The sequence below is a fragment of the Mirounga leonina genome, unplaced genomic scaffold, assembly GCF_011800145.1.
Source record: "Mirounga leonina isolate KUSES-001 unplaced genomic scaffold, KU_Mleo_1.0 Mir_82, whole genome shotgun sequence".
Lineage (NCBI taxonomy): Eukaryota > Metazoa > Chordata > Mammalia > Carnivora > Phocidae > Mirounga > Mirounga leonina.
The window spans coordinates 16,442,415-16,469,531 of NW_023270825.1; positions in this window are offsets into that span (position 1 = coordinate 16,442,415).

A 27,117-nucleotide genomic window follows, 5' to 3' on the forward strand; every position below is an offset into this window, starting at 1 on the left:
TCTCCTGACTCGGCTGGTGGGTCAATCCTGCAGGGCAGTGCCCAAATCTTAGAAAGCGGCAGATGGTAGAGGCAACAGACAATCGCCTACAATGAGGGATCCAGGCTGGTTCCCTAACCTTTCATCACCAGAAATTATTCCCATTGTTTAACTCTGCATCTGCAGCCTATTTACATGGGAGAACTGACTCCCTGAATGTTTATGATGTGTTGAGCTGGAGTGAGGATAAGCTGCTCAGATTTTTCTCAAATGACCATTCCAACTACCATGCAAAGGTCATTGCTTTTAGGTTGTGGTGGCATTATCGTTATTATTTTTTGGTTGTTATTCCCTAACGCACTTTGAAATACGACTCTTCAAATTTGAACTCCTAAATGTAAAGTCATTTTATCTAACTTCCTCTGAACTTACGATCTTACAGCTGTTGGGTAAATCCACTGCGGCCTATATCACAATAATCACAGTGTATCCTGAAAGCTCGTGCTCAATTTCATTCTTCCTGTATGAAATATAACGAGGACCTTAACCATCAGGTGAATTCTATTGTGCTACCCTGGGAAAAGTTCTCATTGGAAGCACATATCTGACAGGGGAATCGGGCACTTGGAGAAAGAGATTGAGTGTCTCCATTCCGGACTTTGCTACTGACCCCGTGAGCAACCTCAGGCAAATCACTTAAATTTCTTTCCCCCAGCTTCCTTTCTGTGAAACGAAAGCATAATTATTTATTATTTTTGTTACAGGCTGAGGACAAGTGAAGTGCATTCATTTTACCAAATGAGCTGGCAATACCAAGTTCGCTCTGGTGGGGATATGCTTTATTATGCTATGTTCATTGAGTTACACCAGGAAATAATCCCCTTTAGCAGGGTTTAGGTGGATGGGGAAATACAATGATAAAGAAATAAGCATTTTTTAAACTAAGTGATTCCCTGGCCCTATACTGATGACAACATCTAAATCCCTAGGATCTTTGGTAGTCATCCACTAGAACAATTATGGAGATCAAGGCCTCCTATACAAGGATTTCAAGTAAGAGACTGAAAGAGTCTAACAAGATAATGACTGCATATGTAGATCGAAACTTTCATTATGTAGAAACAAGCCCCCCATGTTTTGTCTTTCTTAATATTTAAAAAAGCATACAAATTGGTGTTACAAGCTAATAAATTATCGCAAAGTGAACAAACCCTTGAATCAATATGCAAGTCAATAATAGAAATTACCAACACCCTTTGAAAGGTTCTCTTGTGTAATATCATAATCAATACTAATACCCTTATTCTATGCCAAAACATAAATGACTTAAAAAAGGTATCCTATAGTATGCACTTTCTGTGTATTACTATTGCTCCATGTTTGTGGTATTCACCCATTTTATTCCATATAGCAATAAATTTTTCCTTGTTGTTATTTGTATTCCCATTAAATAAATGTATGAAAAAAAATAAATGTATGAAAATTGATGTAACTTTTTTACTTTTCATGGTCATTTGCTTTTTTTTTTAATTTTGGAGGCTACAATAGATAACTATTATGTATCATTTTAAATATATCTTTGGGTACACATATATATGCATTGCTGTTAGGTACATACATAATTATCGAGCTGGGTCATAATATATATGTATACTTAACTTCAGTAGATACTATCAAATAGATTGCTTAAGAAGCACCAATTTATATTTCTATCAATCATGTATAAGTATTACAATTTCTCTCATCCTTACCAAAACTCATTATTGCCAATATTTATTCTTTTATTGTTGTGGTAGTAAGAATGCTTAACATGAGATCTACCCTCTTAATAAATTTCTAAGTGCACAATACAGTTTTGTTAACTATAGGCACAATATTATACAACAGCTCTCTAGGGGCGCCTGGGTGGCTCAGTTGGTTAAGCGACTGCCTTCGGCTCAGGTCATGATCCTGGGGTCCCTGGATCGAGTCCCGCATCGGGCTCCCTGCTCGGCAGGGAGTCTGCTTCTCCCTCTGCCCCTCCCCCTTCTCATGTGCTCTCTCTCTCTCATTCTCTCTGTCTCAAATAAATAAATAAAAAATCTTTAAAAAAAAAAAAACAGCTCTCTAAAATTTATTCATCTTGTATAACTGAAATTTTAAACAGTAACTCCCCATTTCTCTTCCCTGGCAGACCCTAGCAACTGCCATTCCTCTCTCTGTTTCTGTGATTTTGACTATTTTAGATATCTCAAATAAATGAGATCATGCAATATTTGTCCTGTGGCTGGCTTATTTTACTTAGCATAATGTCCTCTGGGTTCATGTATGTTGTTACAAATGGCAGAATTTCCTTCTTTTTTGAGACTGAATAATATTCCATTGTATATAAACACATTTACTTTATCCATTCATCCATAGATGGATATTTAGGTTGTTTCCATAACTTGACTGTAGAGGTTAATTTTTCAGTGAACATAGGAATGCAGATGTTTGAGATCCTGATTTCAATTCTTATGAATATATGCCAAGAATTGGGATTGCTAGAATATATGGTAATTCTGTGTTTAATTTTTTGAGGATCTGCTGTACCTGCTGCACCATTTTACATTCCCACAAACAATGCTCAAAGATTCTAATTTCTCCATATCCTTGCCAACATTTGTTATCTTTTATTCTTTTGATAACAGCCATCCTAACCAGTGTGAGGTGGTATCTCATTATGACTTCATCATTTCCCATCACTAAGGGCTAATTTATGGTTCTGTTTTCATCACACATTTTTTTTTCTATATCATTAATTTCTCTCTAATATTGACTATTTCCTTCCTCACCTCTTTTTTTTTTTTTAGATTTATTATAATGTGTTTTTCTAACTCCTTGAAGTGGATTCTTGACTTTCAGCCTTTCTTTATTGATTTTACATAAGCATTTAAGACCATGAATTTTCATCGAAGAAAATTTTAAAATGACACATATGAAGTTTGAAATATTGCTTTATTTTCACTAGAAAAAGTAAATATATTTTGACAATTCAGCTTTTTAAAAAGACTTCAATTTGTTAGAGTTATTTTAGTTTCAAAATAAAATTGAGAGAAAGGTAGAGATTTCCCTTATGCCCCCACCCCCACAAATGCATACCCTCCATTACCGACATGACTAATCAGGATAGTATACTTGTTATCAAGGATGAACCTGCACTGATAAATTGTAATCACTCTGCCAAAACCTCTGTTAAGCCCATCAGCTGCCTTTTTAAAATCAGCAACTGCTTCTAGGGCTCATCACTATGAGTTTTCACTCCCTTTACTGAATCTCAGAGCTTCTTTTCAAAGTATTGGTAGCTTTCTGTTGCCTTCAAAATAATTTTAAGCATTTTTCCAATGTTCATTGTTCTCAAGGAAAAGACTAATCCAAAATAAGCCAGTTTCTTACTTCCAGAAGGAGGAATTAATGTTTTTAGATTAAAACAAAAAATTGTTGGGGCGCCTGGGTGGCTCAATGGGTTAATCATCTGCCTTCAGCTCAGGTCATGATCTCAGGGTCCTGGGATCAAGCCCCACATTGAGCCCCACATTGGGAAGTCAGCTTCTCCCTCTCCTTCTGCCATTCCCCCTGCTTGTGCTCTCACCCTCTCTCTCAAATAAATAAATAAAATCTTTAAAAAATTTTGTTTATTCAATCACTTTGATCAAAGTGGTTAAAGCAGTTGAGTATAGCCAATAATAAATGGGGAAAAAAAAAACAATTTGTATAGTATTTCCTTTCCAGATTAAGAAAATAAAAATAGAGAATTCTTTTTCTATTATCTACAAAAAAAACAAAAAACAAACTCAAAACCTTTCGGAGACAGAAACTTCTTCACTCGCAAAAGTAGAACAGTCTCTAAAGTCAGTATCTTCCACTCAACTTTAAAACAAAGAGAAAAATGACATTTCTAGTCTCTTATGGATTGACTTTTGTCCCTGGAAATGGTATGTTGAAGTCCTAATCCTTGGTTCCTGTGGATATGATTTTATTTGGAATAAGATCTTACAGATGTAACTCAGTAATGATAAGGTCATGAGAGTGAGTTCTGATCAAATATGACTGGTGTATTATAAGAAGAAGAAAATGTCATGTGAAGACACAGACACACTAGGAAGACAACCATATGAAGATGGAGGCAGAGACTGGAGTTATGCCTTTCAGCCAAGGAACACTGATGGCTACTAGAAGCTGGAAGAGGCAAGGAGGGAATGTTCCTTGGAGGCTTCAGGAGTATGGCCCTGCCATCCCTTTGATTTTAGACTTCTAGTATCCAGAACTGTGATAGAAGATATTTTTGTTGTATTAAGCCACCAAGATGTGCTACTCTGTATGAAAACCTTTGGGAATAAATGCACAGTGACTACCCAGGACTGTTACACACATATTTGAGAGCATTCACTGGAAATTATAAATTCACTTAAAATTGTATATTGAATGGATTTGAGAAAAAGAAAACAGATGTAGAAAAAAGTAGATATGAAACAAATACACTGGTGAATATTTTATAATTGAAATTTGGAATTTTGAACAATTGCAATGAAGAATTAGAGAGAATATCATAGGAATTACTGTGTAAAATAATTTTTTTAAAAAAACATTTTAATAGATTCAGGAAAATATATAAATCTCAGACCCATTTCTGGCTGAGAACTTTTTTAGCCATGCTGTAGGTAGACTAGTCTATTAATTATGGTTTGTTGAAACTAAAATATGTGTTTAGGTTAACAGCTAACAACTTGCATATGGTTTATTCCATCATGTAGATTCTGTAATTTTAGTGGTTTCCTCTATATTTTCAATTGTCAGTGCTTCCACTGAGCCAGATGGACCATATTGACAACTGTAGTCAGGATTCTGGTGCCCAGAATAAATAGATCACTCAAGAAGCAGCTTCACAGAATGAAGCCAGAATAAGTACTCTAACTATATTGATATGCCACATGTTGCAAGTTGAAACTCTCTGCTGCTTTAAATACTCTGTGAAATAGGGTAGAGTTCAAAAATAAATGTATTAATAAATGTTTAGACTCCTTTACAGAAAGTTGGGGCCATGCAGCCATTTCTGAATTTTCAAAATATCCAACTCATTCTGTTTGGCTCTTCCAAAATATTCAGAAGAAATAAAAATTCTACAAAACAAGTAGATATCTCTCACAGTTAAGAGACACATTCAAATTTCAACATTGAAAAATGCCTTTTGGGGGAGTGAGTTTTTTTTTTTTTTTTTTGGAAGGCTATTGGATTTTAATTTTCTTTTTCTTCCTTCTGTCCTTTCCATTTATTTTATTTAATTTATTTCTTTTTTTCCTTATTTTTTCTTCCATATATTTTTCCAAGTGCATTTTATATGGATAAGCCTCCCTTGATTTAGTCTTTATAAAATTTGGTGAGATCTTATTGAATGATCATTTTAGGTGACCATAACCAACAGAAAATGAAATGAGACCTTTATATGGAATTAGATAAATTACTTTAATACAATGGAATTCATAAACAGAGATATTATACATGTGAATCTATGACAATTTTAATCTCAAATGGTTTTGCTGACAAAGTTTCAACTTTCTTTTATTTGATTATATTAAGATATACAATTCTTTGCTACAGTTAGCTTCTAATGCTTCTGTTAATAGAAAAAAAATAGCAGTGATGGTCTTCAGTATTAATAATGACATAGTTGCTACTATTTAAGAAGTTGAAGATTAGAGAAATGAGATTTTTAAATAGAGTTAAATTATAAAAATCAGTTAATAACGTATCAGAATAGTGACATGTTTTAATCACCTGAAAGATAAATGGTTCCTAAGACACTAGGACTTGAATGGCCTTGCTATAAAATATGACTAAGTGAAAAGGACACATCTATAGATAAATTGGTTTTCCCATGGGTAAAGAGCATAGCTCACGAAGACAAACCATGATTTTCATCCAAACATTTCCCAGGGGAGATAAAGCCCACCTGGAAGTTTACCCCCAATTTGAGAGTGAGGTTGTTTTAGCCAAACATTTATTTTAGCCTCCCATTAGGGAGGCCATCACTGTCGTAAGAAAAGTTCATCATGATATCTTCACTTGATGCCATTAAGCAATGACTTCATGCAACCACCCTCATTCCCCTTATTTTAACTTTTTTATTTTTTGGCTTTTATTTTTTTTTTATTATGTTATGTTAATCACCATACATCATTAGTTTTTGATGTAGTGTTCCATGATTCATTGTTTGCGTATAACACGCATAACTCCATTCAGTACATGCCCTCTTTAACACCCATCACCAGGTTAACCCATTCCCCACCTCCCCTCCCCTCTAGAACCCTCAGTTTGTTTCTCAGAGTCCATAGTCTCTCATGGTTCGTCTCCCCCTCTGATTCCCCCTCTTCATTTTTCCCTTCCTGCTATCATTTTTTTTTTTTTTTTAGCATATAATGTATTATTTGTTTCAGAGGTACAGGTCTATGATTCAACAGCCTTACACGATTCACAGTGCTCACCATAGCACATAACTTCCCCAATGTCCATCACCCAGCCACCCTATTCCTCCCACCCCCCACTACTCCAGCAACCCTCACTTTGTTTCCTGAGATTAAGAATTCCTCATATCAGTGAGATCATATGATATATATCTTTCTCTCATTGACTTATTTCGCTCAGCATAATACCCTCCAGTTTCATCCACGTCATTGCAAATGGCAAGCTATCATTCCTTTTTATGGCTGCATAATATTCCATTATATATATATATTTATATATATATATAAATATATATATATATACCACCTCTTCTTTATCCATTCATCTGTCGATGGACATGCTCATGGATTGGAAGAACAAATATTGTGAAGATGGCAATGCTACCTAGAGCAATCTACACATTTAATGCAATCTCTACCAAAATACCATCAACTTTTTTCAAAGAAATGGGACAAATAATCCTAAAATTTGTATGGAACCAGAATAGACCCCGAATAGCCAGAAGAATGTTGAAAAAGAAAAGCAAAGCTGGTGGCTTCACAATTCCAGACTTCAAGCTCTATTACAAAGCTGTCATTATCAAGACAGTATGGTACTGGCACAAAAACAGACACATAGATCAATGGAACAGAATAGAGAGCCCAGAAATGGACCCTCAACTCTTTGGTCAACTAATCTTCAACAAAGCAGGAAAGAATGTCCAATGGAAAAAAGACAGTCTCTTCAACAAATGGTGTTGGGAAAATTGGACAGCCACATGAAGAAGAATGAAACTGGACCATTTCTTTACACCACACACAAAAATAGACTCAAAACGGTTGAAAGACCTCAGTGTGAGACAGGAGTTCATCAAAATCCTAAAGAAGAACACAGGCAGCAACCTCTTCGACCTCAGCCACAGCAACTTCTTCCTAGAAACATCTCCAAAGGCAAGGGAAGCAAGGGCAAAAATGAACTATTGGGACTTCATCAAGATAAAATCTTTTGCACAGCAAAGGAAACAGTCGACAAAACCAAAAGACAACCGACAGAATGGGAGAAGATATTTGCAAATTACATATCAGATAAAGGGCTAGTATCCAAAATCTATAAAGAACTTATCAAAATCAACACCCAAAGAACAAATAATCTAATCAAGAAATGGGCAGAAGACAGGAACAGACATTTTTCCAAAGAAGATGTCTAAATGACCCTTTATTCTAACTTTAAGCTTGGCAAGAAACATCCCAATTTGCCTTTCATATGAAAATTGACTTCAGAGGAGAAAATAATGAGCAGGCTGATACGAGTATGTTAGGCTTAGCCACAACTTTTTTCCCATAGACCTTTTCACAAATACTTATAAACACAAAATTTACAGTCTAAATGTCCATGTAAAAATCACAACATAAAATCATTTTAATAATCTAGACCATAAAGCACATACAGGATCTAATGCTTTACAAATAGTAGGAATTCAAGAAATACTTTTTGTATAAAAGGAATTGCTGATGATATGAAGTATTTGGTATCTTCCTTGTTTCAACAAGTGCAGAAATGATTTCTGGGGATCATATGTTATTCTTTGTATGGGGAGTAAAAGACAAAAGTAACATTTTGAGCACCAATTATCCACCAGACATTATGCTAGGTATTTCACACACATTGCTGCAAGTAAATCCACTTCATCCTAGGTATTGATATCTCTTTTTTATAGATTAAACATAACATAACTGAAACTTGGAGATATTGACAAATGTACAGGGTAGTAAATTACAGAACTAGGGTTCAAAGAAAAGTCAGACAGACTGTAGAGCCTATGTGCTTTCCACCATGTCTCACTTCTTACTGTAGTAAAGCTACGATCTGCAAAACATGCTATGCATACCCTAAGGGATATATTAAAATTTTCCAAGTGGTGTGTGGGCATAGATAATTTTGAGAATGCTCCTTTCAGGTCCTTCATTTCCATATGTTTCCATTTTTTCCCCTATAATTGAGAATACACCTGTGTTTGTGGTGTCTTGCTGGTTCTCTTATCCTGATTCCTGTTTTCCAACTTATAAAAGTATAATTCTTACTGACCTCAAATCTTATTAATGTACATTGCCTGAGAGTGTACAAATCTCTGGTCTCCAAGCAGTTCAAATATAGGTGTTGAAAAATTCTCCATCAATCAAGACACCATAAATCCACAATACACCTCTCATCTTTTCTGTCTTATATTTTTGTTACTAGTGAAAAATGTCATTAGAAATGGAATATTTTTTACATATTATGTCATGAATTCGCTTATATCATATGTTGAGGATGGGAGTGAAAATCTTCGCTAGATATTCAGATCCATGGTATGGTTCCATAGGGAAAACCTCTGAAAACCCATTAAAGAGAACATTGATTGAACATATTAAAGAAAGTGATAGTATGCTATCTCATGCAGGAGACCAAATAACAAGAAGGATCTTGACCTGTGCATATAGCTAAGATTCTGAATATCCAAAAGTTTTTGAAAATCTGCTTAGAAAGACCTGTCTGCTCCTCAGCATGTCCTTCGCATTTTGGTCATTCTCACTGAGGGGAGAATCCCCTCATTCTCCCACATTTTGGTCTGTATCTGCATCTGAAAATATACTTAAATCATGCACTAAGTTTAAAGCCTATTACCAAAGATACTGCATTGAGAAATGAGATTCAAGCAAATATTAGTTGATGTTCCCAAATATTTTTGAGTGTGCCCAGTTGAATAAGATGCCTCTAAGTAAGAGAGTAGTAAGTATAATTAACAATCATTAGCTTAGCCTCAGTAAAATTTTTTTGGTAGACTTTAAGGAAATTTAAAAAGTAAGTATCTTCCTGTAGAATGATCCTTTTAATTGGTATTTTCAACAAAAATGAAAAAGAATCAAATATAAGTTTCTAGCTGATGGATTATTACAAGTAAATTTTGTATCTAATTGTGATAGTTTACATAGTTGTAATGAATTTAGTTACATATTATGTATGTGAACAAGCTCTTTACTGCTTTCATTTATAAAAATATGAAATGGAAATATAATTGGTGATCTATATTTTCTAATGTGAGAACAAATAATCTTCATCTAGGGATATAAGAATGACTTAAGAAAAATAATCCATCTCATTAAGAAATGCATTACTAAAAATATTGTTTTAATGTTTTATAATTATTTAATACAATTTGGAAGATATGCTGTTTTGGTACTAAAATAATTTGGTACTAATGATACAATCCAGATTTTTAAAAAGATTTACAGACTTACATCTTCCTCACTTATATTACACGTATATATATATAATGCTACATATATAATTATTACAGAAAGTAATATAATATTGTGATCAATAAAAGACTTTCAAGCATTAAATTACATTAGAATAAAATTATGGGTGGATTGTAGAATAGAAAAACTAGTTTCAGAAGAAAAAGAGGTTTAAATATGCAACACTTGAAGAACTTGTTCCTATATATATATTTTTTATTTATTTATTTATTTATTTTTTTAAATGTCTGCTTTCTTTCTTTTTTTTTTTTTAAGATTTTATTTATTTGAGAGAGAGAGAATGAGAGACAGAGAGCATGAGAGGGAGGAGGGTCAGAGGGAGAAGCAGACTCCCTGCCGAGCAGGGAGCCCGATGCGGGACTCGATCCAGGGACTCTAGGACCATGACCTGAGCCGAAGGCAGTCGCTTAACCAACTGAGCCATCCAGGCGCCCTTATATATATATATTTTAAAGATTTTATTTATTTATTTGAGAGAGAGAATGAGAGAGAGCAGGGTTAGAGGGAGAAGCAGACTCCCTGCAGAGCAGGGAACCCGATGCAGGACTCGATCCAGGGACTCCAGGATCATGACCTGAGCTGAAGGCAGTCGCTTAACCAACTGAGCCACCCAGGCACCCCTTATATATATTTTTTAATGGTAGATGTAAAATTGCAGTGCTATTTGTAGTCATTTAGTACATTTGAAAGATTAATATAATAGTTTTATTCTAAAATGTCAATATTTAAAATACACTAGAAACTATCTTCTTTGCAACTTTTTAAACTAAGAACGAAAATTTTAAGATGATACCTTAAAAATCTTTGATAGAATGCATGGCTTTCAAAAATACTTTGGGGGTGGTGCATGGATGACATAGTCAGGGGAGCAACTGACTCTTGGTTTCATCTCAGGTCGTGATCTCAGTGTTGTGAGATCAGCCTCATGTCGAGCTCAGTGATCAGTGCAGAGTCTGCTTGAGACCCTCTCCCTCTACCCCACCCCCAAATAAAAATAAATAAATCTTTAAAAATACTTTAGGGGATATATGGGAGAAACAAATTGCCTGAATTCTACTGTATTCAACAAATAATGGAACATAGCTAAGGGACTCAGAATTTGCCTGAGCCAAAGGATGTGAATCAATTGTGATTGCTATTTATCCTTCAGATCCTGGAAAACAGTGAGAAAGCCTGAGACTATCATGGGCACTCAAAGTGTGAAAGAGTTACATTTAAAAAAATCCTTTGAAGTCTTATTTATTATGTTTTGAATTAAACTGGGGTTCAAAGGAGAATTTAAATAAGGGTACCTATTTGGTCAAGAATGTAAATATATTTTGCCTGCACCTGGATATATTGTAGCATGAATCAAGAATAATAGTCATAGCAGATAGCAGTAACTAACTAGACTCTTAGTAGTCGGTCTTTCTAATGGAAAACTTAAATTATTTCATTTTTTAATTTGAACTTTCTATTTATTGATTAAAATTTTCAACATGAGCATTTAACTCAACATACCTCTCATATTGAATAATACTTATAGTAATATATCTTGAAATTGACATTTTCTACGAGTGATCACAATATGCGTTATCTGAAGAATACTGAAGTATTTCTTCATTTAGTGATACAATTAACAAATACTACTTGGTATATGTTCCCATATAATGTTTTCTCTCACATTTACAACTCAAAAGATTGGTAAACCCAGAGGAATTTTAGTCACTATATGTAGTATACTATAGTAGTATTTTAAAAGTTTATTCCAATACCTTTCTTCTCTTATACTCCAAAACACCTTCATTATGCTATTTAATGAGGTATGTTCCCAGGAAGATGGTGGTGCCCAAGGCAACTTTCTGCTGGTCATGTTCGCTATGCAATGGAGTCTGAACTACGGCTTTGATCAGACTGAAGGGTGGCCTGTAGATAGGGCCATCCATCTTGCTCTCTGCCCCATCCCTCCAAGAGCTGGCCTATTCTTTCATTTTATGCCCACCATAATTTTGTTCTTCTTATCAAGATGAAATATCTGTGACTTAGAAAAGTTAAAGACGGGCCACCTGGGTGGCTCAGATGGTTAAGCGTCTGCCTTCAGCTCAGGTCATGACCCCAGGGTCCTGGGATCGAGTCCCACATGGGGCTCCTGGCTCAGCAGGGAGTCTGCTTCTCCCTCTCCCTCTGCTTCTCCCACTGTTCATGCTCTCTCTCTCTCTCTGTATCTCTGTGTCTCAAATGAATAAATAAAATCTTTAAAAAAAAAAAAAGAAAAGTTAAAGAAACTTGATGCAGGTCACTTTGAGGGACTGCATTGTGTTTCCTCCCAAATCTGTATGTTGGAGCTCTAATTCCCACTGTTACTATATATTTAAAGACAGAGCCTTTAAGTTGGTAACTAAGGATGACATAAGTCTTAAGTGTGGAGCCCTATCCCAATATGACTGGTGTCCTTATTTTTTTTTTTTTTAAGATTTTTTTAAATTTATTTGACAGAGAGAGACAAAGCGAGAGAAGGAACACAAGCAGGGGGAGTGGGAGAGGGAGAAGCAGGCTTCCTGCCGAGCAGGGAGCCCGATGCGGGGCTCGATTCCAGGACCCTGGGACCATGACTTGAGCCGAAAGCAGACGCTTAACGACTGAGCCACCCAGGTGCCCCAGACTGGTGTCCTTATAAGAGAAAAGAGAGAGAAAGACAGAGAGAGAAAGAGGGAGAGGGAGACCAGGGATGCTTATGCACAGAGAAAAGGCCACGTGAGGACACAGGTAGAAGGCAGCCATCTGACAGCTGAGGAGAGAAATAAACCCAGCCAACACCTTCATCTGGGACTTCCCACTTCCAGAACTGTGAGAAAATAAATTTCTGGTTTTTAAGCCACCCAGCCAATGGTACTTTGTTTTGGCATCTCAAGTGGACTAACACAGTCACTCAGCTGGTCAGAGGCAGAACCAATACCATGTCATTTCTTAATAATTTAAAACATTGTTCCTTGAAAATAATTCGTAATCACATAAGCACTTATTGAAGTATGTGTTTACTCCTTATATTAACTGGCAAAATTGGTCTTATATATGAACTCATCAAAGTGTTTTTATTACCTTGCCTCAAGTTGCATAGCTATTTTGTGGCAAAACCGTGCTTTGAACCTGGACAGACAGGTTTTTAACTATTTCATTACATTACAAATGCTTCAGACATTAACATATCTTATTTATATTCTTCCCTTTAAGTTAAAATTTTATGATTTGCCTACAGTTAACCTTTTGCACTAAAAGTTTTTTGTTTTTATTTTTATTTCTTTGTTTTTTTTAATAACTCCCAGAACATTCAAATGCAAAAGTATCTGTCAGATTAAAAGTTTTAACATCCAACTAGAAATAATTATTTTACCATTCATATTTTTTTATGATTTTAATATTACTCCTCAAGCCCTGAAGATTCTTCTGAAAACTGACTAGGCATCACTGCAGGTTTTCATACCTATAATATTGCAATATTATTGGAAATCTAAACCATGAATGTGTTAAATGCTGACATTCTGATTAAATGTTGAAGACCTAGTTAAATCAAGTCTCATTCAGGGAAAAATATAATAATCAAATGTGAATGATGGACCTGGTAATTAAAGACCTCTACAATGTCCAATTTTTAAATATCTGAAAGCAAATTATTCTCTAATTTAGCATGAATGCTGACAAGAGAAGCCACAAACTTGTCCACATTAGCCTAACCATGGGGAAAAAATGGCTTAAGTATTTTTTCGAACCAAAGACCAAAGAGACAACTAACAGATTCTCATAAAGGATAATCAACCATGTTTCTTTCTTGGCTCTTGGCTAACTGTAAAATACGTTTCCCTCTTCATTTAAAAGCAAGAGAGGGACTATAATCTGCAATGCAAAATCAAATATAATTTAATGTCAGTGAACTAACTAATTGCAATATTTACTATTTCAAGTTGCACTTTAACACCACAGTCTGGCTGGGCTTAATTGAATCTCTATAAGTAAGATGGGCTTATAGTCTGAAATATTACCAGTCCAAAAGTAAGGCCAATTCAAAAACTAGGGCCGTGCCTATTGGTTACTTGCCATACTCAAGCAGTACTAAAGTCAATGCCCAAAAATGAAGTTATTGAAACACCATGAAAACAACAGGGAAGTGGAAGTAGTGTTTTGGGAAAAGAGTTAATTTAGTATTGATCATTATGCCATTTACTTGCTAAAAAGCTTCTTCTTAATGTCCTCCTTCCAATGGATATGATTAATCAAGCGCACTTTCCCACTCTGTCCACAGCCCTCCTACAAGACAGAGGCTGTACCATGTTCCCTATGATCCAAGTCCAAATCAGTCTGGTTGGTGATAGCGGAAGATTGAGACCCCATGGGCTAGTTGTTGAGGTGAGAGAAAGCAAGAGTAGTGAACAGAAGCCAGAACTGGGTTCCACAATCTGAAACCTTCTCCGAGTTTTTTTATTTATTCATTTACTTGCTTGTTCATTTGGTTTTGGCTTATGCTTCTCTGTTTTGGATGTAAGGGCCCTTGATCTGCTGGGGGCCTGGAGTCTACTCAGGGGCACCATAACCTCCCTGATGCCGATGCAGCTTACTTTCTTATCCACTTAACAAAAGTAAAGTAAAGGCTAAACATATCATTTGAGGTCTGTTTGGTTTAAAATACATAATCAGTATGCTCCAGCTCTTTATTGGTGGTTATTCCAACCCATCCTCACAACACAGTCATGTGTTTGGGGATTGTGGCAATCACCTAGGTCATGTGGTCCCTGGCACAGCTCAGCTTGGGGGATTAGAAGTAGCCAGGCTGGCAAAGCCCAAAATGTTCACCATGTAGTGCACTTACGTTAGCAGTAACTATTGGCTTCAGGGTTCTTCCCGTGCTTCCTTCTGAGAAATTATTGGGAGGCTATCTTCAGGAACAGCTTGCTTCAGGGAGATTAATTGCACCAAATAAATTTCTCTGCAAGCTGGAATTGAGTAACTAAGAGACTAAGGTAAGGAGCAGGAGTGCTAAAAGCTTAGAGAAAGGATTTGCAAAGTACAACCTGTTTTTTGTATAGCCCATGAATTAAGGGTTGTAAAAACAAAACAAAACAAAAAACACAGCAGACACTGACAACAGCAATAATAAACAATATGTCTGCACGTGGCCTGCAAAGCCTGGCATATTTACTGCCTGGCCATTTAAGATAAAGTTTGCCAACCCTTGACCTAAAGACCCCAGTAATAACCAGCACTATAAGTTGCAAGTAAAAATAAACCGCATCTGGAAAATCTAAGGGGATTATTACAAACACCATGTAGTTCATAGGCACTCTGGGCTTTTTGTAGACCAGAATTGAAGGCTCCAGGTGAGAGGAATTTCCAGTTTTGTAGTAGAGTTTATCAATGAAGAGTTGTTCTCTGTTACTGTTGTGAGGTACAAAGCCACAGCTTGTTTTACCTATCTTATCAAAGGCTGACACTTTCTGCTATTGGAAACAGCAAATACTGGAAATGGGATGTAGGGACTATTTCTCCCACCATCCTCACCAAAATGGATTGCCCTCGGTCCCCGCTCTTGCACATAACTAGCTTTTGACTTAGTGTCTCTGATAGATTTGGATGTTTAACACTTTTTTTTTTTTTTAAAGATTTTATTTATTTATTTGAGACAGAGAGCATGAGAGGGAGGAGGGGCAGAGGGAGAAGCAGACTCGCTGCCGAGCAGGGAGCCCGATGCGGGACTCGATCCCGGGACTCCAGGATCATGACCTGAGCCGAAGGCAGTCGCCCAACCAACTGAGCCACCCAGGCGCCCCAGATTTGGATGTTTAGCAGAGCCTGAGTCATATTTGTGTCTTTCAACTCTATGGGAAGTCAGAAAAATAGCATTGTATATCTTAGCTATTTTAATTGTGGTTCATAGTATCCCAGGCACTAGGTATGAGAAGGGTGATTCAGTGCCTTAGTAAGGAATAGGCAATCCAACAGGTTTGTAGAGCAGGGGCCATAAATAGCACAAACAAATGGGTAGAGAAAGGAAGATGGATTCAATGTGCAGGAAGAAGTGCAGGTGCCGTGAGAAATTATTACTCCCAAGCGAGGGCTGCCTGCTGATATTTTAGTTCTCTTTTTGGTAGTCACAAGGCCTGACGGAATTAGGGCTTCCGTTCCTGGATTTCCATAGATCGTCATTAATTTTCCAGTTAGATACTTTTTTTTTTTTATACAAACTCATGTGAAGAAGACATATTTACAACCTGCTGAGTTCTAACTGGAAATACTTCCCCGCTTCTCCCCACCCACTCCCCATATTATTTAGGAATCTTATGGTTACAGTAGCAGAGACACGTATCTCAAACTAACTTAGAAGGAGTTTAAAATCTCAGGAAACCCAAAGATAGGAATGATATGACCCTTAAGATAAAGACTCGTTAGGATTTTGTCTACCTGATATTAGCATTGACTTCTCTATACTTCATTTTTTTTAAGATTTTATTTATTTATTTATTTATTTATTTATTTATTTATTTATTTATTTATTTTAAAGATTTTATTTATTTATTTGAGAGAGAGAGAATGAGAGAGAGCACATGAGAGGGGGGAGGGCCAGAGGGAGAAGCAGACTCCCCGCCGAGCAGGGAGCCCGATGCGGGACTCGATCCCGGGACTCCAGGATCATGACCTGAGCCGAAGGCAGTCGCTTAACCAACTGAGCCACCCAGGCGCCCAAAGATTTTATTTATTTATTTGACAGAGAGAGACACAGCGAGAGAGGGAACACAAGCAGGGGGAGTGGGAGAGGGAGAAGCAGGCTTCCCGCTGAGCAGAGAGCCCGATGTGGGGCTCGATGCCAGGACCCTGGGATCATGACCTGAGCCGAAGGCAGACGCTTAACAACTGAGCCACTCAGGCACCCCTCTCTATACTTCATTTTAATAGTTTTGCTCAGTACAGACAGGCTTTAAAAAACAAGGTACAAAGTACAAGTTTATTAACAATAAACAAATAAACACCTTGTTGAAGTCATGGCAAATGCCTACCTCTGGGCTTGAACTTTCACATTTTAACCATGGCAAAAGAAGACAAATATGTTTAATCTATCTGAAGTCCAAAATCTTGGTGAAATGACTCACTGACTTAACTTGTGTGTCTATCTCTAGAACAGTAAACTAGGGTCAAGGCAGTGGCTTCTAACTTTGGCTGAATTTGGGTGTTCTTTCTTATACACACATATAAAGATGTTATTTCTAGGAACACATAATGTAATAGAAAAGTCATATGAAATTGTAATACAGTGGTAAGTGCTTCAGTGAAGCAATATACTCATGCATTTTTTAGCACATCCAGTAAGAAACAGGAGAGTCAGAATTAAGAAATCTTTAACTGGGTACCATGCTCTTATTAGAAGTCATGTAAGTCTTGAATCATGGAACACTACATCAAAAACTAATGATGTAATGTATGGTGATTAACGTAACATAATAATAAAAAAAATAGTTCGAAGTCATGTAAGTCATGTAAGGTCCAAATAAGTCCAATGTCGCTTTATAATTAATATAAGGATTTTTTAACTTGATGTTTAAAAGGGCAAAAACAAACGTGTCATTTGAGAATGGGTGGTTTCACTCTATACGATGACCATCAAATAGCTTATTACCACCCATTTAACTTAAGTATAATGATATAATTCTATCCAGAAGGACTCAAAGGAGAACTTTCCATTCTTTTTCTAAGAATGTGTGAAAGCCCTAATCCAAAAGTCATTGAAAAAATTGTCTCTGGGCTGGTATTTTTCCAGATTTATTTTCTTAAGTTGTCCAGCATTTTTGTTCCTTCTTTGGACAGCTGTGTCTATTGACTCTATTGTGGTATTGAAAGGGGGCATTTATTCTTTCATAATTGGCAAAAAGAACATCTACAGGATTAAAGTTGAATGCAACAAGAGATTGTCTCTTGGAAAGCAGCTCTGGCAGCCTTATATTCTCTGCATGACACTAAGCATCCTTTCTGGCAAGAGGTACACATGGTGTTTACTGTTTAACCATTCCATGGCTACACAAAGCAATTAGAGAAAGAAGAAAGGAGCACTGATTCAGTAGTCTGAGGAGGTGTCTCGGAAGAGATGGCATTTGAACCATTCTTGAAAGAAAATTTTGACTTACGTAGTTACATATAAGCAGTTACTGAGATACTAATTCCTTAGCCAATGCTATACTCTTTCTTTCCCTGTGGCTTTTCAACATTTTTTTTTTTTTTCATCTGAGGAACTGATGATTAACTAAAGTATTGACACAGATCTCTATTTGAGGGCCATAATTATCAAACAAAATTTTGAATTCTGCAGTAATATTTCTGAGGTAAAAGAAAACCCTTCATTATTTTTCTTCACTTGGCTCTTGATCAAGGTTTTCATTCAAATTCTGTAGATAATCTTTAGATCTAGTAATTTTACAATGTAAGTTTTTTTCTGATAAATTCCCAAATAAAAGCAGCTCATTTAGATGGATAAGGGAAAGAGCAGAAGAAATAGAAGCATATGTGGGTTGTGTATATAAAGTGGAGTAGGAAGAGAAATAGACATGCAGAAGAATCTGACTTATCAGAAAGTTAGTGTTTGAGACTCTCTTGAAGTTAGAATTATAAGAACTCAGCATACCAGTTAAGGAAGCTCACTTTTGAATGTTTGATGCTTTGTCTCCTAATTTTTCTAGCATGCAAAAAGTTAGAATTATAGTACAACTCCATATAGGAAACAAGAGCTCTTCTTGGAAGACTTTGCTGTTTTGATATAGACAAAAACATTGCCAGTAAGACAGAAGGGCCTTTTCTTTTGTTCAGCAGGGTTTGCTTGTGCATGGTATCTCCAGTCCCCTGGCTAAGAATGGGTGACATGATCAATGAGCCAGCCAATGTTGAATCCAAAATACAAATAAAACAAAATGACATCCTTTCACAAAACGACAAGTCAGGGAGTCCCCTCAATAAAAATTTCATATGGGAATAGAGACTTATTAAGCTTATGCTTCCATTTATACAGAGTAGAATATTCCCTTATACACCAACAGAAACAGAAGACCATCCAGGCCAAAACAAAACCATATGAATACCTGGCAGTTAATATAAGAATTTTTTATATATAGACAAAGGTTTAATGAGATTATACAAATACATAGTTTTGATTATCTGATACAAAATCCTATTTGGTTGCAAATCTTAGGATAACAAAAAGAGTTCAGCAATGAGATGCAAGGAACCTAGTCAGAGTTCAAATCCTTGCTGGTGCTTAGGAAGACAGAGTCTTGTGTATTCTTCTAGGCTAGAGATTGGGCAGAATACTGTCTTCTTCAACAGAGGGATGGTTTATTGTTTATTTTGTTCTACTCAGTGTCTATGCAAGGCCACCTTTGAGATAAGATAGAATTGGTAAATTACAAAAACAGTGTAATATATGAGTTCTTAGAAAATACTTCATGGCTATAATCTTCCAATCTATCCCACCTATTACCCTGCTTGGTGCCTACAATTTTTCAAAGTAAGCATTTGTTTTTTGGGGCTTAAGAAAGTTATAACAGAATCGAAAAGTTTAAAACACACTACAATTCTAGTGATCCAGTTAATATCTATAGATATAGACATATACACACATGTACTTAAAAAATATATATCCTTGGGGGTTGTGGGAATGGGAGAGATGTGGTTTAAGGATACATATTGAACTAGTAGCTAAGTCCTGGAGATCTAATACTTAGTGAAGTGATTATAGACAATAAAACTGTATTACAAACATTAAATTTCCTAAGAGACTAGATCTTAGTTGTTGCCACCACAAAAAGAAATGATAATTATATGACACCACAGAGGTGTTAGCTAGTGCTACAATGGCAGTTAGATTGCAATATAAATGTATCAAATCAATATTTTGTTCACCTTGAACACACAATGTTATATGTCAATTGTGCCTTGATTTTAAAAAAATCCTGTAATAAAGTTGGCTTATGTCCAAAGCTCCTAACCATAGGTTAATGGGGGAAAATAACGAAATGCCAAATCTAATTAAATTCTAACTCCTGTATGATAATTTAAATCTCCCTATATGTTATGTTCAATATCTCTTATTTTAAGATATTCTGTGGGTCAAACAATAATAAAACATCATCAAGTGCTCCCTCCTCCAATAACTTCCTTTTCCTTTGCCATGTTAATGCTACACAGTTAATACTAAATAATTGCTTGGTAACTAAAGACATGACAATAAAATTTCCTTTGAATTTTTTCCTGAGGCTTACCCTGTGGTTACTAACAGTATCAGATAATTTTAGATAATAGCATTCACATCAATAAATAAATGAATATTCTAACATTTTAAAAATCTGAACATTAACAAATGGTTTTATATACACACCTACAAAAACCATTCACATTTATGTCTTCATCAAATTTCTCCTTGGCAGAAAAAATCCTCCCAAGATGAAGATAAGGTCCTATATGCATCGTATAAACAGCATGAATAAAACTTTCTGGCTAGGAGATTTTTGTGCCCACCCCCCACCACAATTAAATAGAAAACAGAATGAAAAATTGGCTTTCCAACTTGCAATTCTTAGGAAATGTTCATGAGATATGTAAATGTAGCTTTTGGCTTCATTTCTCAGCCTACAGCATAATGAGCACAGTTGTGTTTCTTTGTCCACTGGTCCCATTCTCATGGATCTTTTCTCACACCGTGGATGTACTGGGCTGTAACTTACAGAGAATTGTATTCACAATTTACAGTTATAATCGGTTGTGATCCACCCTTGTATGAACAATGCTATAAAATTATATTGTATGCATGCTTCATTAAAAACAATAGTCATTTTCAAATGTAAATTCAAAACATGTCCCGTTATGAATTATTAGGCTTCCAGGCTGAACCCACTTTAGAAAAGCCTTGTAAAGTTTGCAGCCTGATCCATGCTTACCTACATAATCTAGCCCATTAGATGTTGCAGATTTATTCTTGAAAACAGCTTCCCTAATGTCATTTTTTTTTTTTTAAGATTTTATTTATTTGACAGAGAGAGACACAGCGAGAGAGGGAACACAAGCAGGGGGAGTGGGAGAGGGAGAAGCAGGCTTCCCACGGAGCAGGGAGCCCTATGTGGGACTCGATCCCAGGACTCCAGGATCACGACCCAAGCCAAAGGCAGACGCCTAATGACTGAGCCACCCAGGTGCCCCCCAATGTCATTTCTGTTATGCTTAGAATGTTGTCTGAACTAATGTGTCACGGGGAGGAGTCAGCTCCACAAATGTTGGCATTTGCTCATTCTTCCTGGATCCCACCAGCTCTGACAAACTAGTCTCAGGAAGATGTACATCTTGGAACTAGTTGGTGGAGGTGTTAGCAGCCATTGGCTTTTGCCACATTCTGTTTGAAGATTGAAACAAAATTGTAATAACTTAAAAAAAAATCTGGCTTCCTATTTTTTCCCAGCTGGATTGATGATAATGTTTGAATGAACATTGGTTTATTCTTTTGAATTCCCCACAGATTGAAATCCAACAGAGCCATAGGGAGAAAATGATGAGGTGAATTATTTATCTTCCCATCCCACAATCTACAGTCCTATGAGAACTTATTTACTTCCATTTTTTAACTACTTCAATTCATGGAAACTAATTAAGTCAACCTAGTTGATGTCTTTTTCCTGACTTCCTGGCCTAAACATCCAACTCCTTAATAAAATGCTCACGTTGATAATCCCTTCAAATGGAACTTATCTTTTTTCTCCAAATGTTCAGACAGCTTGGTGTGCACAGAAAACAAGGTCTTCATTCAGTTGGAATACAGGGGGCTCCAGGTCCAAATTAGATGAGGGCAAATGAGAAGGAATGGTAGGCTCAGGGTATGGCAGATCACTGAGAAAGCTTATAATGTAAGCCTGGGTGGTGTTAAATACCGGTGTTATATAATATTTATATATATATTATAATAATATATATTTTATATTTATTATAATTATTATAATAAATGTATTATATATAATATTATTATATAATGAATTATATAATATTTCCACATTATTCTTGTGCCCTGACTTGCCTGGCCACCTGTTCCTACCCAACACATTGAATCTAGTCTACTGTCTATTCTAACTCAGTACCTTAACCATCTCAAACACTGAATCTGGTTTGTAGGGTATTCATCAGGAGTGCCACTCTTCATCTGACACCACTCATGACATCTGAACTCAGGCCACAGAATGAGTGTCCTAAGGAAGAGGTTTAACCCTTCTAACGCTTGAAAGTTAACTGAATATAATGGCCCTGTATGCAATTTCTACTTTATTCCTTCTATGCCTACTTGTACACTTGTGAAAAACGATATATAATGAATCATTGCCATGTTTCTATGAATATCAATCAGTTGATTTCTGACACCATTCTTCCTTTGGATAACATCACTTCAGAGTGTCCAGTTTATATTCATCTTGACACCATGCACCATTCTCAGAGGGAGAGCCAAATAATTTCCAGTTCCTGAGTATTCAACATGGGTTGCTGTTCTTCCTCTCAATACTGCTTTTCTGAATCCTTAAATCTAAGGGAGGAAGTGAGAACTTCAACAGATCTGAAGCAAAGAGTCCATCTTAGAGGAAAGGTAAGATATTAAGGAATTCTGGATGTATAGTCTTGATCTCTACCTGAAGTAATTCTACTGTGGAGACAGAGATATTAGAGAAAGCCAGAGATCCCCCACATGATTAGAGAAGGAACAGTTAGGGTACTATTTCAGAAGAATTTGATTCTTTCCTTTCAGACACGTTGTGTTCCTTCTAAAACCCTCCCCATACCCTGATTCCATTAGTATCGCTTGAACAATTCCCTCCCCCCAAACAGAAGACATGATTTTAACATACCTGCATTTTAATATTCAAATCTTTGTTCCAAAAAGGGAACAAAAGCATTTTTCTCTAAGTAAACACCCAATTATTTAATGAAATGAGCATATTGTTTCTGGTCTCTTAATGTCCATGATGAATCCTAAGACATAACTCATATTGGGTCCACCATATGCCTTGGCAAATATATATCAGTATACCTGGGTAACTAAAGAGATATATGAACTCAGATAATATTACCTCTGTGAATAAAATATGAGAAATTACAGTAATAGTAAAAACATGCTGTGCTTAAATCACAAATGAATGAATCCAGAGAGGATTCAAATATTTTCATGGACTACTGGCAAACATTCTCTGTCTGTTTTTTTTTTTTTTTTTTTTTTTTTATTGCTCTTCTGTCACTAGTTTCAAATTTAAATTAGTATTCATTTATTCTTGTAATAAAAACAATATAAAAAAAGAAAATTAGCAGATAACCCTAAATGTCATTGTAGTCAGTATTCCAGGTTTCTTTTAGGAATAATTTCTTACTCCAAGGCAGATAACATGAAAAAAAGGGGACAGCTTTTCATATGTATAGCTTAAAATGAAATAGATTTAATATATAGGTTACAGTTACTCCATGATCCAAGACACTTGATATGCTTAAGAAGGTTACTGGTGGAAGATTCCTCGATTTTCAAAGAACACATTAGCCTCATTTATTGATCTCTCAATTTTTTAGAAAAATATGCATCGAATGTGTGTGTGTATTTACCTCCCTCAAAAAACTGAGTAAAATTCAATATTATTCTGATCAGTAATCAAAACCTTTGCTTTAGATTATTTTTTTGAGAATATAACAACAAAATATTCAAATATGGTAGAGGTTTTATAAATCATCTTCCCCTTTATAGGTGACCTAATTATAGTCCCAGGAATGTGAATTTCTGTATGAAAATTCTACATCTATTTAACTTCAGATATAGGTCAAAATTCAGATTATCTGACTTGCAAGCCAGTATGTCACTATATTACTTTCCTTTTAATTTAACAAGAACCACCAATAGGCAAATGATTTCCCCTGATTATACATGTAATGCTAAAATGTTTGCTGAAGGTTATACACATTAGAAGCAAGTAGACAGTTATAGGCATATAAAGAAGAAAGGCTTGCCCATAAAGAAACAGTCCTGGCGAACTTAAAACGTTTATAAAGCCCCCAAATTGTCTAATCAAAACGTTTTTTCATGTACATCATCCTTCACATCTTGATTTCTATTTGTTTATTTTTTAGGTCAATACACTTTTTCTCATCTCTCATATTATGTCCATGAAGTCGATTTTATTCAATAATAACTAGAGACTATATTATAATCATGGACAACAAATAGCACCATAATGTTTTTAACAAAACCTTTTTTTTTTATTTTTATTTTTTAAAGATTTTATTTATTTATTTGAGACAGAGAGAATGAGAGAGAGAGAGCACATGAGAGGGGGGAGGGTCAGAGGGAGAAGCAGACCCCCTGCCGAGCAGGGAGCCCGATGCGGGACTCGATCCCGGGACTCCAGGATCATGACCTGAGCCGAAGGCAGTCGCTTAACCAACTGAGCCACCCAGGCGCCCCTGGACATTTTTTTTAAAGATTTTATTTATTTATTTGAGACAGAGAGAATGAGAGACAGAGAGCATGAGAGGGAGGAGGGTCAGAGGGAGAAGCAGACTCCCTGCCGAGCAGGGAGCCCGATGCGGGACTCGATCCAGGGACTCCAGGATCATGACCTGAGCCGAAGGCAGTTGCTTAACCAACTGAGCCACCCAGGCGCCCCGAAACAAAGGAGTTTCTATTTCATCCAAACCCTTATGTTCATAAGTGCGGAGACAGAGACCCAAAATGGCCAAGTGACTTGTGGAAGTTCACACAGTTGGTTGGGACCCTGTTGTGGAACTGGCCAACTATAGCTTTAATGGAGCAATTCTTTTTTTTTTTTTAAATGTTATTCTTTTTTTTATTTTTTTGAAGATTTTATTTATTTATTTGAGAGAGAGAGAATGAGAGAGACAGAGAGCACATGAGAGGGGGGAGGGTCAGAGGGAGAAGCAGACTCCCCGCCGAGCAGGGAGCCCGATGCGGGACTTGATCCCGGGACTCCAGGATCATGACCTGAGCCGAAAGCAGTCGCCCAACCGACTGAGCCACCCAGGCGCCCTTAACAAAACCTTTTTTGAAGCACAGAATACATATAAAAAAGTGCAGAAATCATAAGCACGTAGCCTGATTAATTTTCACAAAGCAAACACAGTCACGTAAATAGCACCCTGACCAAGACACTGTCATATTTTTACACCTGTAAACATATCCTATTTATATTTAACTTTGTACATTGAACTGTATTTCGGGATCACATCAGAGTGTTCTTGAAGAGGATTGACAAAGCCCTAAATTGTCTGAATAATCAAGCCTGCATTCAGCTTTTGATTACTAACTATATTATTCAAGAGCTTTCAGTTGAGCCTGAACAAAGGAAAATGGATTAAAACCAGTTATGAACCTGCTTTTTTCACATTTCCACTTCCTCATTTAATAAATAACCCTATTAAGCAGTCACAGTCTTATCAAGTTCCTATCTAGAAATATGTATTTAGTGTCTGATTATGTGTTGCTGTGCCAGTTAACTGTAATTTTATAGTACACAGTGTACCTCTTGACCTCCTTATTAAGGTTTCTGAACTCTGAAGACCTAAAGTAATCAAAATATTGGATTTTATCTGAAAGTTATTAATTAGATACTGATTACCTTTTCAGAAGAGTCATCACCAAAATTTTTACTCCGTCTAGCATTTAATTAAATTTATTTCAGTAAGTTCACTTTTCTCTGCCTTCTGAACTACCTTAAATTTGCTATTAATAAGTTGATTAATTCCCTTCCCAGGCTAGAGAAAAGTTCTTCCCCGGACCACTCATCACTTGTATGCATAAAGTAGAAGTTTTGCAATATTAAGACCATCTCCATGATTCAGAAAGTAGTCGTGGATTATGACAATTAATGTCACATGGGGCATGGGAGGAACTACACAGAAGCCACACACATACACGTCTAGAACATTCTGTTTACATAAGAAGCATTACTTAGAGATACAAGAAGTTGATTGGCCTCGCAAAGAGGAAATGCCTCTTTTATTAGTACTATCACTCTGTTGTGGTGCATTTATCTATTTACTCATTTATCACATATGTGTCTGGATTATAGTAGGGGTTTAATTAAGGCTTATTAAATAAATACTATGGTAAAAATCCATCTCACTAACATGCTGTTTTACAGAGAAAGCTGAGCCTTGCTTACTTACTCTTTACCTCTATGATAACACCATATAAAAGTACCAAATTACCCATGGCTTTCTTTTATTTTCTTAAGATTTTATTTATTCATTTGACACAGAGAGAGAGAGAGAGAGAGAGAGAGAGAGTGCACAAGCAGGGGGATAGGCAGGCCAAGGGAAGAGGGAGAAGCAGGCTCCCTGCTGAGCAGAGAACTGAACATGAGGCTCCATCCCAGGACCCTGAGATCATGACCTGAGCCAAAGGCAGATACTTGAAATGACTGAGCTACCCAGGTGCCTCACACCCATGGCTTTCTTGATCAGCGTGTTGAACGACACTGCAAACAGAACACAACTGTATTTCTCCCAGGCTTTTATTCTATCCTATGCAGTATCATTTTGATTATTTTATTTTCCCATGACAAAACCTCAAAGATGGAGGCTAGGTGGATTTGAAGTATCCAATGTAAACTTCACAGTGACTGAGTGTGGCAGTTCATGTGCTTCCCAGGCTTAGGACTTTGTAGATATGGAAACATTTCCCTCGAGAACTCATTGCTCCCTTTAACTCAAAAACCAAAAATCTTTTCTAATACTGTTCTTATGCCCGTGAAGCATTGTGAATATCTACATCAATTTCAATAGTTATTTCAATTAAGCAAAAGAAGAAAACATGGAAATATTTAGACACAACTACATATGTTTTTCGAAGGCAGGGATCATATCCTGCCTATACTCAACAAGTCTGTGTTTAATGCGGTGTCTTCTTTTTCTAACAGACTTGTTCAGTGCTCAAGTTATCTGAAAGGACTCCCTTATCTGAATCAATTCCTCCTTCCATAGACCTGATCTCAGTTCTTTTCTACTTGATGCTAATGTGTCTTGTGTGTCTATCCCTTTCACTAGATATAAAGCTGTGTGGTGGTAGAGATTTCAGCTGATTCATGGTCCTCCGTGATGCTCATCTATAAGCAACAGGTGTTCCCTCAATCAATGATGGACTGCATTTACATTTTCACCCTTATACTTTTATTCAGGTCAGGTGGGCAGGTACATAGTCTCCACTGAAAACTACGAATTTATGGTAAGAATGGCTCCAGAGGAAATGAGAGTTACAGAAAATAATATTTTATTTCCAGGACCACATGGGTGATGTGAAATAATATTATAAATTATCAAATGGGTCTAATTTTGACACTGAAATGGT